Source organism: Lycorma delicatula, chromosome 4 (assembly GCF_047948215.1).
Source record: "Lycorma delicatula isolate Av1 chromosome 4, ASM4794821v1, whole genome shotgun sequence".
In the NCBI taxonomy this organism is placed as follows: Eukaryota; Metazoa; Arthropoda; class Insecta; order Hemiptera; family Fulgoridae; genus Lycorma; species Lycorma delicatula.
Genome location: NC_134458.1, coordinates 176,092,805 through 176,107,899, shown reverse-complemented (window position 1 = coordinate 176,107,899; position 15,095 = coordinate 176,092,805). Strand labels below are relative to the sequence as shown.

General features: G+C 33.8%; 1 protein-coding gene across 1 annotated transcript in view; it reads left to right on the top strand.

Annotated features, from left to right (window-relative positions):
- The window catches only part of dtn (transmembrane protein 132C dtn), a 452,990-nt gene that overhangs the window by 357,360 nt on the left and 80,535 nt on the right, over positions 1–15,095 (top strand). The window lies entirely within an intron of this gene.

Below are 15,095 nucleotides of genomic sequence, written 5' to 3'. Positions count from 1 at the left end.
TAACGATATCTTTTTCCCCCAAGTTCTCCCCGTTTTGCCAAAATTGATAAAAGCTATCTTTTTATTAAATATCGAATTTTTTTATTATCTTCCTGAGTATAGTAGTAATGCAAACGACCAAAAATAATACTTTGGGTGTAATATTGGAAGTAGGGAAGCCGATCAAATTTTAAAATATCGATTTTTTTAATTTTTAAAAGTTTCTTTCATGTATCATTATTTTTCCATTCTATAAGATTAAACTAGCAGACCCGGCAATGCTTTGCTATTGCTAGATTTGAGTATATATATATATATATATATATATAGAAAGAGAGAGAGATAGAGAAGGAGAGAGTTTAAATGAACACAATTGAAAATTTAATAAAAAAATTTTAAAAAAACTGAAAATTACGGAACTTCACAAATTTTACCTTTCACTTATTCTCCTTCTTCTCTTTCTCCTTCCCTTTCCAACTTCTCCCTCAGCCCTCTCCCAGTTTCCTTTTTACCGTTTCCCGTTTTCCATTTTTCCCTTTTCCCCGCGCGTAAATCGGTCTATTAGTTTTTTGTTCTTTAGCGGACACAATACTAGCATTGCCTTTTATATATATATATATATATATATATATAAATAAAAAGTCTGTTTGTATATTTGTTTGTTTCGTAAATATCTCGACACCGGCGCCACCTAGCGGGTATAGTTTTTGCAAAAATATTTCTTTTCACGTAACTAATATTCATATTCTGAATATGAACCAAATCGGTCTATAAATATAATTTTTCTAAATATCTCAACCCCAGCGCCATCTAACAGGTTCATTTTTTGCAGAGATAATTCTTTCCATGTAAGTAACATGTATTCTGAATATGAGGCAAATCGGACCATAAATACAATTTTTCGAAATATCTCGATGCCAGCGCCACCTAGCAGATCCAAATTAATACAGAAATCTTCGCGAGCGTGCGCATGACAACTCACTAAAGTTTCATCGCAATCGGTAGAACGGTTTAGAAAGGCATAAGAGACATACAGACAGACAAACATTCATTTTTATATTTATAGATTACCAATGCCTAGAATGTATAACAACTTTGTTTTTAGCTATATATATATTTTTTTTCACAGAATAAAACATTTTTACAACGTGAGCATACAATTTAAAAATATATGGGGCCTATTTATTTTTTTATTCAATTATAATGATTAATGAGTATAAGCAATAAATAATTTTTTTTAATATAAAAATATTTTGTAAGATTCCTTTTAATGAATAAATAAATCAATCTTTATTCTGTTTAGTACATAATATCGCATATTTCATAGATCAAGTCTTTGTAAAATAAATTATATATATAAAAACAAATTTTAAGATAAAAAATAGATGTCATTAAAATCCACATTAACTATTTAAGTACAAACATATGAAATAATGTTTAAGTAAACATGTTAAACATAAAAATTACAAAAAATATAATCCATAATTCAGATAACTCTATTGAAAACTATTTTGAGCACACATTTATGTACTCGTGGAACGGGATCAGAAAAATCAGCATTTCTAAAATTGTATTTTAAATAAATTAGTATGAAGATTTTTCAGATAGTTCGGCAACTTATAAAAAACGGCAACGGTTGCATAATAGGGCCCTTTCTCACAAGCTGAAGTATCGTGTCGAGTTATACGAAAACAGTTCCGTTGTTTAGTTTTGTAAAAATGGGTATCGTTATTATTTTAAGAATAAGAATCTATTATTTTTAACAATGATATCACATTTATAAATATAAACGCAAGGACAAGTTAACATAATTAATTTTTTAAATATAGTTCTACTCGATTCATAATTATTATCGCCAGGTAACGATCTGACATCTAATTTAATGTATTAATAAATGTTTGTATTATAAAAACTCATTCTGCCTTTTTGAGGGTGTTCCCAAGAAATAACATTATCCTTTATTTGGGAATATGTATTTAAACATAATGACGACAAGCTTAGCGTTTTATCAAGGCGCTTCGAAGCAAAACACAAGTGAACTATTTAATAAAATTTTATTATTTGTTGATATTATTTTAATCTTCATTTAATACACATGTTTGTATCTATCATGTTTGATTTTTTTTGTCTTCAGTCATTTGACTGGTTTGATGCAGCTCTCCAAGATTCCCTATCTAGTGCTAGTCGTTTCATTTTGGTATACCCCCTGCATCCAACATCCATAAAAATTTGTTTTACATACTCCAAACGTTGCCTGCCTGCACAATATTTTCCTTCTACCTGTCCCTCCAATGTTAAAACGACTATTCCAGGATGCTTTAATATGTGACCTATAAGTCTGTCTCTTCTTTTAACTATATTTTTCCAAATGCTTCTTTCTTCATCTATTTGCCGCAACAACTCTTCATTTATCACTTTATCCACCCATCTGAATTTTAACATTCTCCTATAGTATCACATTTCAAAAGCTTCTAATCTTTTCTTCTCAAGTATTCCGATCGTCCAAGTTTCACTTCCATATAAAGCTTCGCTCTAAACATATACTTTCAAAAATATTTTCCTGACGTTTAAATTAATTTTTGATGTAAACAAATTATATTTCTGACTGAAGGCTCGTTTCACTTGTCCTATTCGGCATTTTATATCGCTCCTGCTTCGTCCATCTTTAGTAATTTACTTCCCAAATAACAAAATTCTTCTACCTCCATAATCTTTTCTCTTCCTATTTTTACATTCGGTAGTCCATCTTCATTATTTCTACTAGATTTCATTACTTTCGTTTTGTTTTTGTTATTTTCATGTGGTAGTTCTTGCGTAGGACTTCATCCATTCCGTTCATTGTTCCTTCTAAATCCTTTTTACTCTTAGTCTATATTACTATATCAGGAAATCGTAGCATCTTTATCTTTTCACCTTGTACTGTTACTCCGGATTTAAATTGTTCTTTAACATCATTAACTGCTAGTTCTATGTAAAGATTAAAAAGTAACGGGAATAGGGAACATCCTTGTCGGACTCCCTTTCTTATTACGGCTTCTTTCTTATGTTTTTCAATTATTACTGTTGCTGTTTGCTTCCTGTAAATGTTAGCAATTGTTCTTCTATCTCTGTATTTGAACCCTAATTTTTTTAAAATGTTGAACATTTTATTCCATTCTATGTTATCGAACGCCTTTTCTAGGTCTATAAATGCCAAATATGTTGGTTTGGTTTTCTTTAATTTAACCTCAATCTACATTTCATTAACACTAAATTTTGGTCGCTGTCAATGTCTGCTCCAGAGTAAGTTTTGCAGTCGACAAGTTGATTTCTAAATCTTTGCTTATCCATAATATAATCTATCTGATACCTTGCAGTATCACCTGGCTTTTTCCATGTGTATATTCTTCTATTATGATTTTTAAACTGGGTGTTGGCAATTACTAAATTATACTTCGTGCAAAACTCTATATGTCGGTCCCCTCTTTCATTCGTTTTGCCCAGCCCGTATTCACCCACTATATTTCCTTCCTTGCCTTTTCCAATGCTTGCATTCCAATCTCCAACTATTATTAAATTTTCATCTCCTTTTACGTATTTAATTGCTTCATCAATCTCTTTGTATACACACTCTACCTCATCATTATCATGGGTGCTTGTAGGCATAGACGTTAACAATCGTTGTCGGTTTACGTTTCGATTTTATCTTTATTACAATGATTCTATCGCTATGCATTTTAAAATACTCTACTCTCTTCCCTATCTTCTTGTTCATTACGAAACCTACTCCTGCCTGCCCATTATTTGAAGCTGAGTTTATTATTCTAAAATCACCTGACTAAAAGTCGCCTTCCTCTTCCCACCGAACCTCTCTAATTCCTACTAATCCACATTTATCCTATCCATTTCTCTTTTTAAATTTTCCAGCCTACCAACCTTTTTTAAACTTCTAACATTCCACGCTCCGACTCGTAGAATGTTATTTTTTAATTTTCTGGTGACCCCCTCCTTAGTAGTCCCCACCCGGAGATCCGAACGGGGGACTAGTTTACCTCCGGAATATTTTACCAAGGAAAGCACCTCCATCATTGCTATATGAAAATGCAGAGAGCCACATTTTCTCAGAAAAAAAGCAGCTGTAGTTTTCCATTGCTTTCAGCTGCGCAGTAGCTGAGTGATGTTGATATGGCCGTTTAAGTCGTCCTGACTCACGCCCCTAACGACTACTGAAAGAGCTGCTGCCCTCTTTCAGGAATCATTTCTTAGTCTGGCTCTCAACAAATACCTCTTCAATATGGTTGCACCTTCGGTCCAGCTATTCTGTATCAATGAGTGATACATGTTTGATTATAAGTTATAAAAAATTAGAATTAAAAAAAATTAGAAAAATCATGATGAAAATTTACCATTTTAAAATTGTTTTAGATTTCAACTTTCTATTCTGACAGCAGATTTATGCCTATTTTTTACAATGCATTATAATAACGTCCATATTAATAAAAATTATATTTTTTAGCAATGTTGACAACAGTAATTGTTATTTTTACACATAATTATTGTGTAATCTTATTTTGCTATCCGTCATCGCCACAAGTAAAAAAAAAAATTGAAAATATAAATTGTCACTGCAGTCCGTCTGGAAAAACCGACTTCATAAAAGAAATTTTCTACTTGAGAATATTGAAATGCGGAAATCTTGTAGCGCTTGTAGCATATGAGAAATGCCATGCTTGACCGGGATTCCAACCCGGGTCCTTCAGGTGAAAGAAAGGCCGAGACGCTACCATTCCGCCAAGGATATCAGCGGATTTTTTTTTTTTTTGCTAAAATATTTAACTTTATTTAAAATTCCGAAATTTTAAGTCGATTGGATTTAGGGGGGGGATTTAAAATATTATTTCCTAACGGTATTTGGCTACTGTTTAGAAATAAATTTCAGCTTTGGTATGATTTTTGACCCCATCAAAGGCGGGCATCACTACCCATATTTTTTTTTTGTAAAGTACTATTTTTCTACCCTTGCTAAATAACATTACACAAATTCTACTTATTAAATTAAATAATTACTAAAATAAATAAACTTTTAAGTCCCCAAAAAACAAGGAACTGAATAAGATATGCAATAAAGAAATCATTTTTTTAACATAATTTTTCAACATTGAAAATCCAGCTGTTTGTAGTATTGACATCAACGACTAGGAAACATTTTTTATAAAAGGTAGTCCTTTGGGACCCGACTTAAGAATTAAAAGAGCGTTTTGATTTTTTTTTATAATCTCTGATACTTTATATAAAAAAAAAACTCTGTTACTTTATCTGTTTTTTAAGTTGTAGCCTTTATTAAAAATGTACATGACATTGCTGCCAAATAACGGAGTCAAACGAGAAATTAACTATTTTATGAAACATTTTTATTTTTTTTAGCAATTATTCTCTAAGTACAGTATAATTTTGATAATAAAAACGTCGTTTGATTGAAGCGGTCAAATCGAACGTATTTTTTTTACAGAACATTTTATTATTTTTCGCAATTGTACTTGAAATATTGCATAATTAAGTAATTTATTTTAAAAACCCTATGGCTTATTTGAAATAAATATATGTTAAGAGCAAAATCTGGGAAAGTTTGCAACCCTTTGCCGGGTCTTTTTATTTTCCTGGCCAACACAGCTAGTATGTATTAAATATATTAAAAGGGAAAGTACGTTGAAATAATGTCAAAAATGAGGTATCGGATTTTATGCAAATCTTTACGTTTTAGGGTCACACTAGTTCATCTAGACCAAAAAAACACATGTGCTGCCTACGTGTTTATGTAGCGCTGCTTTTGGCTTTATACTTAGAAGATTGACCAAACCGATTTTCTCCGGATTTGGCTGAAATATTTCTATATGTCGAACATTGATCACATTAATAATTTTTTAAAATTTGTTAAGGTGTTGGGAGATACCGCGAAAAACAAATTTTGATATTCTTATGAGACAGAGACATTTTGGAAAAAAAATTATTAAAACAAATTTGTTCCTACAACGTATATATAAATAATATATTTTTTTAAATCAATCCACACGTCTTAAAATCGAAACATACGTTTTTGTTTTTTTACTTTATTTCCCTTTGATTTAGATATTTTTCAAAGTTTTTTTGAAAATTTATACTTCATATATGGAGCTCTCGACAAATATCTAGTTATTTTAAATTATTGACGCTGGACCTTAAATGCAGAAAAGATTTTTGAAAATTTTATTTTTCTTATTTTAGCCTTCATTGAACGGGTGTTAGATTTAGAGAAAACTTTATTTAAGCAAATTTATAAGCAACCTATATATATACATATCCATATGTCTATATATATATATTTTTAGAAAAAGTTTCTTAAAATTTATTCCCACCTCTAAAAAATGGTACACTTTCGGAATTTCCTCCCTAAAATTTCAAAATATTTTACTTTGCTCTCTAACCTCGTCTAATTTACGTTAAATATACAAATTATGTACAACAGTGATGCAATCTTTAATAATGGCTAATATAGTTTGTTAAATTCTTATTTATGTGAATTTCTATGGCATCACCAACATAGGATGGGGAAGATTGTTCAATTTGCCACTATAAATATTAAAAAATATATTATATGAATTTTTAATATACTTTCGTTTCTCCAAAATAATTTTATCTGATCATTAAAATACATGCGTTTTTAATGAATTAAAATATTACACAATATTAAAAGTACATATTGTTAAAAAAAATATAAAAAATTTCGGTGGGGGGGGGGGGAAATTCTGAAAGAGTGCCTAAAAAATATTATTCTGTTCTTTGGTTTTTCATTTCCAACCCTTTTAATTTTTATTATTTATAGGCAAAAAAGTCATGCAATATTTTACCAGCTTTCATATATTTAAAAAAAAAATTCAATCCAAATAAATAGACTAACAAATTGCGTCTTAGCTGTAGTCGTATAAGAAAAATGAGTATTTTTTATTTACTTTCATCTTAACATCTTATTTTAAGTTTAGTGCTTTCGCAGAGATCTCTTCTTTATGAGAAGGAACCCAAGAAAATTCAAATTAAAAACAGTTTTAAATATTGAGTAGTATGTTCATCATCACAGTTATTCATATTAACGAACACTTCGGCTACTATTATAATCTGTGGCAGATTATAACATCTTTTATTGGTATCATAATTTGAATACATCTTTAAATTTAAATTTAAATAATTTAAAGTAAATAATAGTTCTTTAATGCAATCATCATATTCAAACTTTATTACTTGTTCGTTAATGACATTTGCATAACTCTTTAGTATTAAGTTTTCAAGAATAAGCGATTTAAATCTGAGGTTTATTTCTAATATTCTTATGTCATTTGTACTGAAAATGTATGTTTATTAACCCTAAAATGATCACAATTATGATTTATCAATGTAATAAACAGATCTCTATGTTTATTATATTTATTTAATTCTAAATCTTTACGAAAGAGACCTTTTTTAATATTTTGTTTGTATTCTATGTAAACATGTTTTTAAATTTTCTCTCTGCATTATTTTTAATAAATAAATACGAAAAATTATAATGAATTCATGGACGATTTGAATATACTTTTCATTCTTTTTATGCCGTAACTGTTTTAATGTAATGGTTTCATAACTTGATTTAATTGTAATATCCTTTGCATTTGCGCAAAAATTCAAGAAAATTGTATAGAAAATTTTGGGTAAAAAATATTCTTATATTCTAGAGAACAGTATGTGACGAGAGCAGTAATCGTTTTTATTATTTGTGTGAATTCCTTTTCTTATTTTTATTCAGACGCAGTTTCTCCCTTTTACATTTCTTTCAAAAAGAATTTCGTTCATATGATTTTTTTTTCTTGTTGACCTATATTTTTTAAATAAAAAAAAACTTAACCGATTTATAAAAATAAAATACAGATTTAAAAAACCCGATCAAAATTTAAAAAAGTAGTACTATTTAATTCTTCTTCAATTCTGAATTTTTGAGGTCACGCCAAATTATGTTTATATTTTTTTTAGCGCCGATTTAAAACTATGAATTTAAAAAAATTGAATAATATAAGAATGCTAACATATGGGAAACATACATAACGTTATGTAAAACCTTACATAACGTTGTAGTAGTTAAACGTAAAAAAATAAAATTTATCAAATACTCCAACCACAAAACGATCTATTTTTCGGTATGAGACCACTATTTGGAGAATGCTGTTTGGCGTCTTTGAAACTAATCGTGAAAAATATTAAATAGCCACCATTTTGTTTAGAATTGTAATAGTCCGAAGTTTTTTACATAAAAAATATTTGTTTTTTTAATTTTCTTTAAAATTATATATATACTAGCTCTACCCGACACGCTTCGCTGTGGCACATTGTGGTTGCATGGATGAGAAATGAGAAACAAAACAAAGCATACGTTTCATAGAAGTTTAATTTTGCAATACTTGTGGATATACAATATTTTTTTTGTTTTTCCACTGTCTGCGTAGATATGTCTGCTATCTGATTTGCCGACTCGGGAACACGCAACATACAGTTGCCCATGTGAGAAGCAATCCGCATCCAAATCTAAACCACACAACTCTAAAGATTGACCTTGAGCTTTATCGATTGTGATTGCAAATGTCAATCGAATTGGGAATTGCAATCTTTTAAATTAAAATGGTGTATCGGTCGGGAATATGGGTATTCGAGGAATGAGGACATCTTCACCTTTGAAAGGCCCCGTTAAAATCGTTGCTTCCACTACGTTATTCATCAATTTCTTAACTGCAAGTCGCGTGCCGTTGCAGAGTTTTGGCTGATTAATATTCCGCAACAGGGTAATTGTCATTTTTTGATCGAACCGTTGCTAGAATCAATCTAATGAGGAATGTTTTCCAAGTTCCTCCTGGCGCATCCAAGAAGAAGGTCCCCCAACTCCGTCATTTATCATTTGCATTATGCGATCATAAATGCCTTTCTGTTCACGCGTTAATTTGGGAATGTTTGATTGGACATATGACTGAAGATCACCAATGTTGTAGCTCTGTTCACGGCGTAAATCCACATCAAATGAAGCAATCGCAGCTCGGGTGGGTGCTGGCATTCCCGATTGACTAAGAACTTTATTTGCAGTAGCTAAGCACTTGTCTTCAATATTTATCAATGCTTCGTGGTAAATGCCTTTTGTAAATTCCATGGTCATATTGGTATTTTCTAGGCGTACTCTATGCAAAATATCCTCAGCCATATGCGATCGATATCTTTCCCATAACTCTGTGGGAGATGAAGGGAAGCAAGCGGTCAGTATAATTGCGAATAATGCGCGAATTTGGTTTGGATGTGCAGTGTTGCACGCGTCATTGATACATATATCCCACTCTTGATCGTTTTCTAATAAATTCAGAGCTTGGTGAAAGGCGCAGCTCAATCACGACACGATCACACAAAAGTACCTCGATTAAAGTGAATATTTAATTTAGATAGTATAATAATCTGAATCTGATGCAAGTGGATACGTTTTTGTTTTTTTTTTTGTTAATAAACAATGTAATTGGGAACAGGTATTGTTTCAAATGACTACGGTTGTCGTTACAATACTACTAGTATGGCGAGTGTTCCCCTAGCTTCCGGCAGATTGCGCTGTCACTGGTACACAGCTGACCGTTAAAAAAACTGTTTTCTCGCGGTCGCGGTTATGTGACTGATGCGAAAAATAGATAAAAACAATCTTTGATGCGGGTTATATACCGTGCTAAAATTTGAGCTCAATCGGTGCAGAACATTTTGAGTTTTTGAAGCGTACACAAAAGAACTTAACATTTTTATATATAAAGATTTGTGGGCTCCGAAAAAAGCCCTTAAGTCGTGCGAAAAAACACATCATATTAAATGCTTACAAAAGCAGAGTAATGCTTACAAATTACAGAATAATCAAACGGCGTTGATTTCAGATGTTAATAAACTGCTAACGTAAGTAGAAGTTGTGCTGCTTCAGTGTACGACGTGATTCTCGAGTATGAATCTACTAATGAATTACAGTCTCCAAAGAAAACAAAACCCCGCTGGTCAATTGAGAAAAAGGTGAGATTTTGATAAAAATGCGATTCGTAAAAAATTTCACGAATTTGAATTATTTAGAAATAGTTTAGCAGTGTATTATGTCCTTTGGAAGAGAATTCGGTTATTGTCTTAGACAACGCTTCTTATCATTAAACAAAAAGAATTCCAGCCGTGTTATAGAAAAACAATATCAAAATGTGGCTTAGTTGAAAAGGAATAATTTTTGAAGAGGTTTAAGTTAATGTTCAATCATTGCAAAGGGTTTCGCGTATTAAAAGTAATTAAAGTCCGTATAAAATTGGTTTGACACACAACGCCATATTGTCGTGTTTTTATTCGGCTCCTAACGAATATGTTTGCCGGCCTCCGTGGCGCGAGTGGTAACGTCTCTGACTTATATTCGATATAAGATATTCAGATGTTGTTCTTCCGCCGAACCGGTGGAGGTAGGCTCCAAACTCTCTTCCAACATCTGTCTGCAGGTTTCACTTTTGATACACCACCATGTACTCTCCTCACGTGAGGACACGGTGACCCACAGGAGCACCCCCCGCTATCACTTAAACAGCGTTTTTAGACGCTGTTTTGTATGCGGACACAATACGTATGTTCACTCGCCGCTGCAGTGCTGCTACTCGCTCAAGATTCCTATTTCTTTCGAAAGCCTCGGCCCAAGCCGGGATCGCATAATATATGGACATCGCAACCGTTAATATTAGCCTCCTCCTTGACGAACGTGATCCCTGATGGTTGTTCATTAGCCTACCTAGTTTACTAATCACTGTTTCAACTCGTTCGGTAACTTTACTCAAGTGTTCAGTATGTAATCTGCTCGTCTTCAACCACACTCCTAAATATTTAACAGATCTAGACGCGGAAGTTGCAGTATCGCCTATTCTGACCATTATGTCTCTGATTCTCCTTCTACCAGTAAGATCGATCACTGAGGACTTCGTTGACGCCAATCTTAGTCCTCTCTCCGCTTGCCATCTCTGTATTTTATCTATCCCAGAAGCGGCGTGATCTTCTACTTCTTGCTCTGTCCTTCCAGCAACTAATAGAGCTAAGTCGTCTGCATAAGCTACGAGTTCCACGTCACCTTCGAACTCTATCTTCAGGACACCATCAAATGTTAAGTTTCACAGGAGTGGCCCAATGACCGACCCCTGTGGAACTCCCCCGAATATTTTCACTGGAATATCTCCTTCTTCTGTACTAACATGCATTCTCATGTTTGTTCTTCTTTGGTACTAAGACTAATCGGGCTTCTTTCCAGCAATCTGGAAAACATTTATTCTCAAGAGCTAAATTAAACGCATCGGATACAGTCCAGGAATGCCGAGCCACTATCTCCTTAACTATTTTGCCGCGTACTAAGTCCGGCCCCGGACTCTTATTTGAATATAATGTATTCACCGCACTCTTCAGTTCCTCTGTGGTGAACCTCTTGTCATGCTCGACCGGAATGACACTCCAATCTGACTCCATAACCGGAAAGAATTCGTCTACCATCTAGAGCGCCACCTCGCTAGAACGGAGGGGGGGAACTGGCCTACCGAATCGAACCATTACTATCTTGTAGACGCTATTACAGGGGACCACCAACAGACTCGACGTCTGCCCGGTCTGTCTTGTTGTCCGACGCGTCTACATATTGCAAATACTCTGAGAGCCTTTCCGGAGTTATTTGAGTGTTTCTGTCAAACATGTTCGAGATCTCATCGACCACGTCCTCACGTCCTGGCCTCACGCTCCTTGGGCTTCTAGCGGGGGGTTCTGGCATATCCTACTCGGGCACATTCAACTACGAACTTGATAGCATTATGGTCGGTGGAGAGCTCTTCCTGCCGCACCTGCCAGTCATTAAATCATCTGTATTAATCTTTCCGATGCCATCGTTACATCTACAATCGAAACTCTCCCCCGACCAATGTATGTGGGGACACGACCCCAGTTGCATGCAACGAGTTCTTAATGCGTACTCAATTAGACAGAACGAGTTTTCAAAAATACAAAAATGATCTGTCAGATCATCCTTTGGCACCCATAAATATGAATTACGTAGACCGTATTTAACAAATTAAAAATGTTAACTTATACGCGAATTTATATTTACAAATGTTCAACTGCTAGAGCTCTGCTTGGATTTCTCTTTTATTTTATTTTTGTTGATATTTTGTTTTATAATTTATTTTTTTGTTGTTCTTGTCGTTGTTTTGTTTTGTTTTGTTTCAGTGTTACTTTGTTGTTATTGTTCCATGTAATATTTTTATGTTACGTGTTGTGTGTTGAACTCACTTTTACCTTCTACCGGTAGGTAGTTCAATTCCTTTGTCGGTTAGGTATTTTCAGTCTTGCTTAACACTCGGTGAGCTGTGTTTTGATTTGAGTTCATTAAATAGTAGTACACCGATGGGAATGTCACTCGTGGCATTCGCATCGATGGCATCCTGGTCGAGGTGGACTGGAATATCTCAAAAGCCGAGGTTTCGAAGATGACCTCCAGTAAAGCCCATAAGGGCTCAGAACTGAGGGGTTGGCGGAGGGTGTCTTCCCTTACGGGGTTAGGATGCTACTCAAAAATATAGCAACTTCTTTTTAAAAAGTCACAATTCCACCTCTACCTAACCAGAAACAGAACTGTGTTTGGTGTAATACAGGTGATTCAAAGAAACGGGAAATTTAAAAAATTAAATAACGTTAATGAAAAATTTTTTTAGAAAATGAATTTTATTTCATGTTATTGTACAAATGTTGCCATTTTAGGATACATACATTTTAGTTTATTTTTTAAAGATGACATCTTGCAGGTGACCTCCTCTTCTACGTAAACACTCACGAAGTGTCTTCGTTAAATTGTTCATGATTTGACTAACATCTCAACTGGAATTTCCGTAATTGCTTCTCGGATCTTTGCCTTTAGTTCTTCCGTTGTAGCAGGTCTACTGTGGAACACTTTGCGTTTAAGGTGACCCCACAAAAAGTAATCGCAAGCTGAGAGATCAGGCGATCTGGGAGGCCATCTAATGTCACCATTTCGTGAAATGACACGTTGTCCAAACAATCGGCGTACAGCTGCCATCGATATTCGTGCAGTATGTGACGTTGCTCCGTCTTGTTGAAACCAGGCTGTGTTAAGAATCGGTGGAAATCTCTTTTGTTGTTCCACAACAAAGGTTTCAAGCACGGCTACGTAACGAGCCGACGTCACTGTAATCGCGAGACCGTTGTCATCCTCAAAAAAATAAGGGCCTATAACACCGTAAGATGACATAGCACACCACACGGTCACTTTCTGGCTGTGCAACGGACGCTGGTGTAGCTGCGTAGGATTTTCTTGTGCCCAGTATCTAAAATGTTGCTTGTTAACAAATCCACTGAGGTGGAAATGCGCTTCGTCTGACATCCACAGCTCGTGAACAAACTCTTCGTTATCATTTATCTTCTGAAGCATTACATTACAGAATTGTGCTCACACAACTGCATCGTTCGGTTTCAGTTCCTGGACGATCTGCAACTTGTACGGATGGAATTGCAAGTCCTTCACTAACATTCTTCGAACACTTGAACTACGCAATTGTAAAGATGCTGAGAGACGACGGATTGACCGATGTGGACTTCGTGTGACAGCATCTTGTAAAGCTTGAACATTCTGTGGTGTACGGACGGTTCGCTCACGGCCTGGAGGTTTCTTTTTCATTGCCGAACCAGTTTCCTCAAAATTAGATATCCATGTTTTAATTGAATGTGCTGATGGAACACGGTCGTGCCGTCCCAGATTAAAATGACAGCGAAATTCTATACGCGCTCCCTCCACACTGTCATTGTTTTTGTAAAACGCTTTGATAACAAATGCACGTTGGGCACCACTCCAAGGATCCATGACATCTAAATGGCAGGTTAGGTTAGAGAGGCTGGCGCCACTTATCAAGTGGTACCAATCGCCTACGGCTACCAACACAACTTTCAAAATTTCCCGTTTCTTTAAATCACTCTGTACTTCACAATGTTTCTGTTGTCAGTTTTAATAAATTACCGAATTCTTTAAAGAATCTCCCACCAATTTATTTAAAATAGAATCGTATAATTTTATTTTATACAAAAAAAATATTACTTTACATAGTTTTCAAAGAATATTAATTTTTTTTAATTTTCTGCCTCTCTTTAACGTATGCATAAATATGTACTGAAGTAATTTTCATCAGCGCCTTCTGAATTGTTATTTATTTTATAACTTCCTAAGTCTGACATAATATTAATTCATGTATTTATTTTTTTTTTCACGATTATCCAAAAATGAGTGTAATGTACGTATTTAGGTATATGTAAATATGTTTGTTCCACCGCAACAGCTCAACGGCTGAACCGATTTAGATGTACGTTACTGGGAGCGTCATAGGCACTATATATATATATATATATATATATAGGTGATTCAAAAGGAAAGGAAAATAACCTGGAAACTGATTCTAGAGCTTGAAATGAGAAAAAAGGTTCATATATATATATAAACATATGCCCAAAACGCGTTGTTATCGCGTTACGGCTAGCGAAATATTTTGCGCGGATTTCAGTTCCCCCGGTGAAATTTAAATATATTAAGGGTAAAATTGATGGTTTCTTATGTTTTCTGAGTTGAAAATTGAATAAAACAAGTTCCAGAACTGTATTTCCCATACTTTTCATGATATCCAACATAAAACAGAAAAATTCGGTGACGAAAAACATTTTATTATGTTTGAAGAACAATAACTTTGTTAAATGACTAATAAATGGGTAAATTTTATTATCAAAACGTGTAGAAAATTTTGTTCCAAGAAAATTTATTTAATAAAGTCTATGAGAAACAAAAAGTTTTAATAACAAACTTAACAAAAAAGACTTATGAATTTTAAACTCGTGAACTTATGAACTTTTGAAAAATACTCAGTGTAGTTTATACTTTAGTAATTTATTATACGACTGCCCAAAAAGGAGTGTAATGTATTTAGGGTGTATGTTTTATCCACCGTAGCAGCTCAACGGCTGAGCCGATTTAGATGTATGACCCCTCGTTGGAATCCTTACGTTACCGG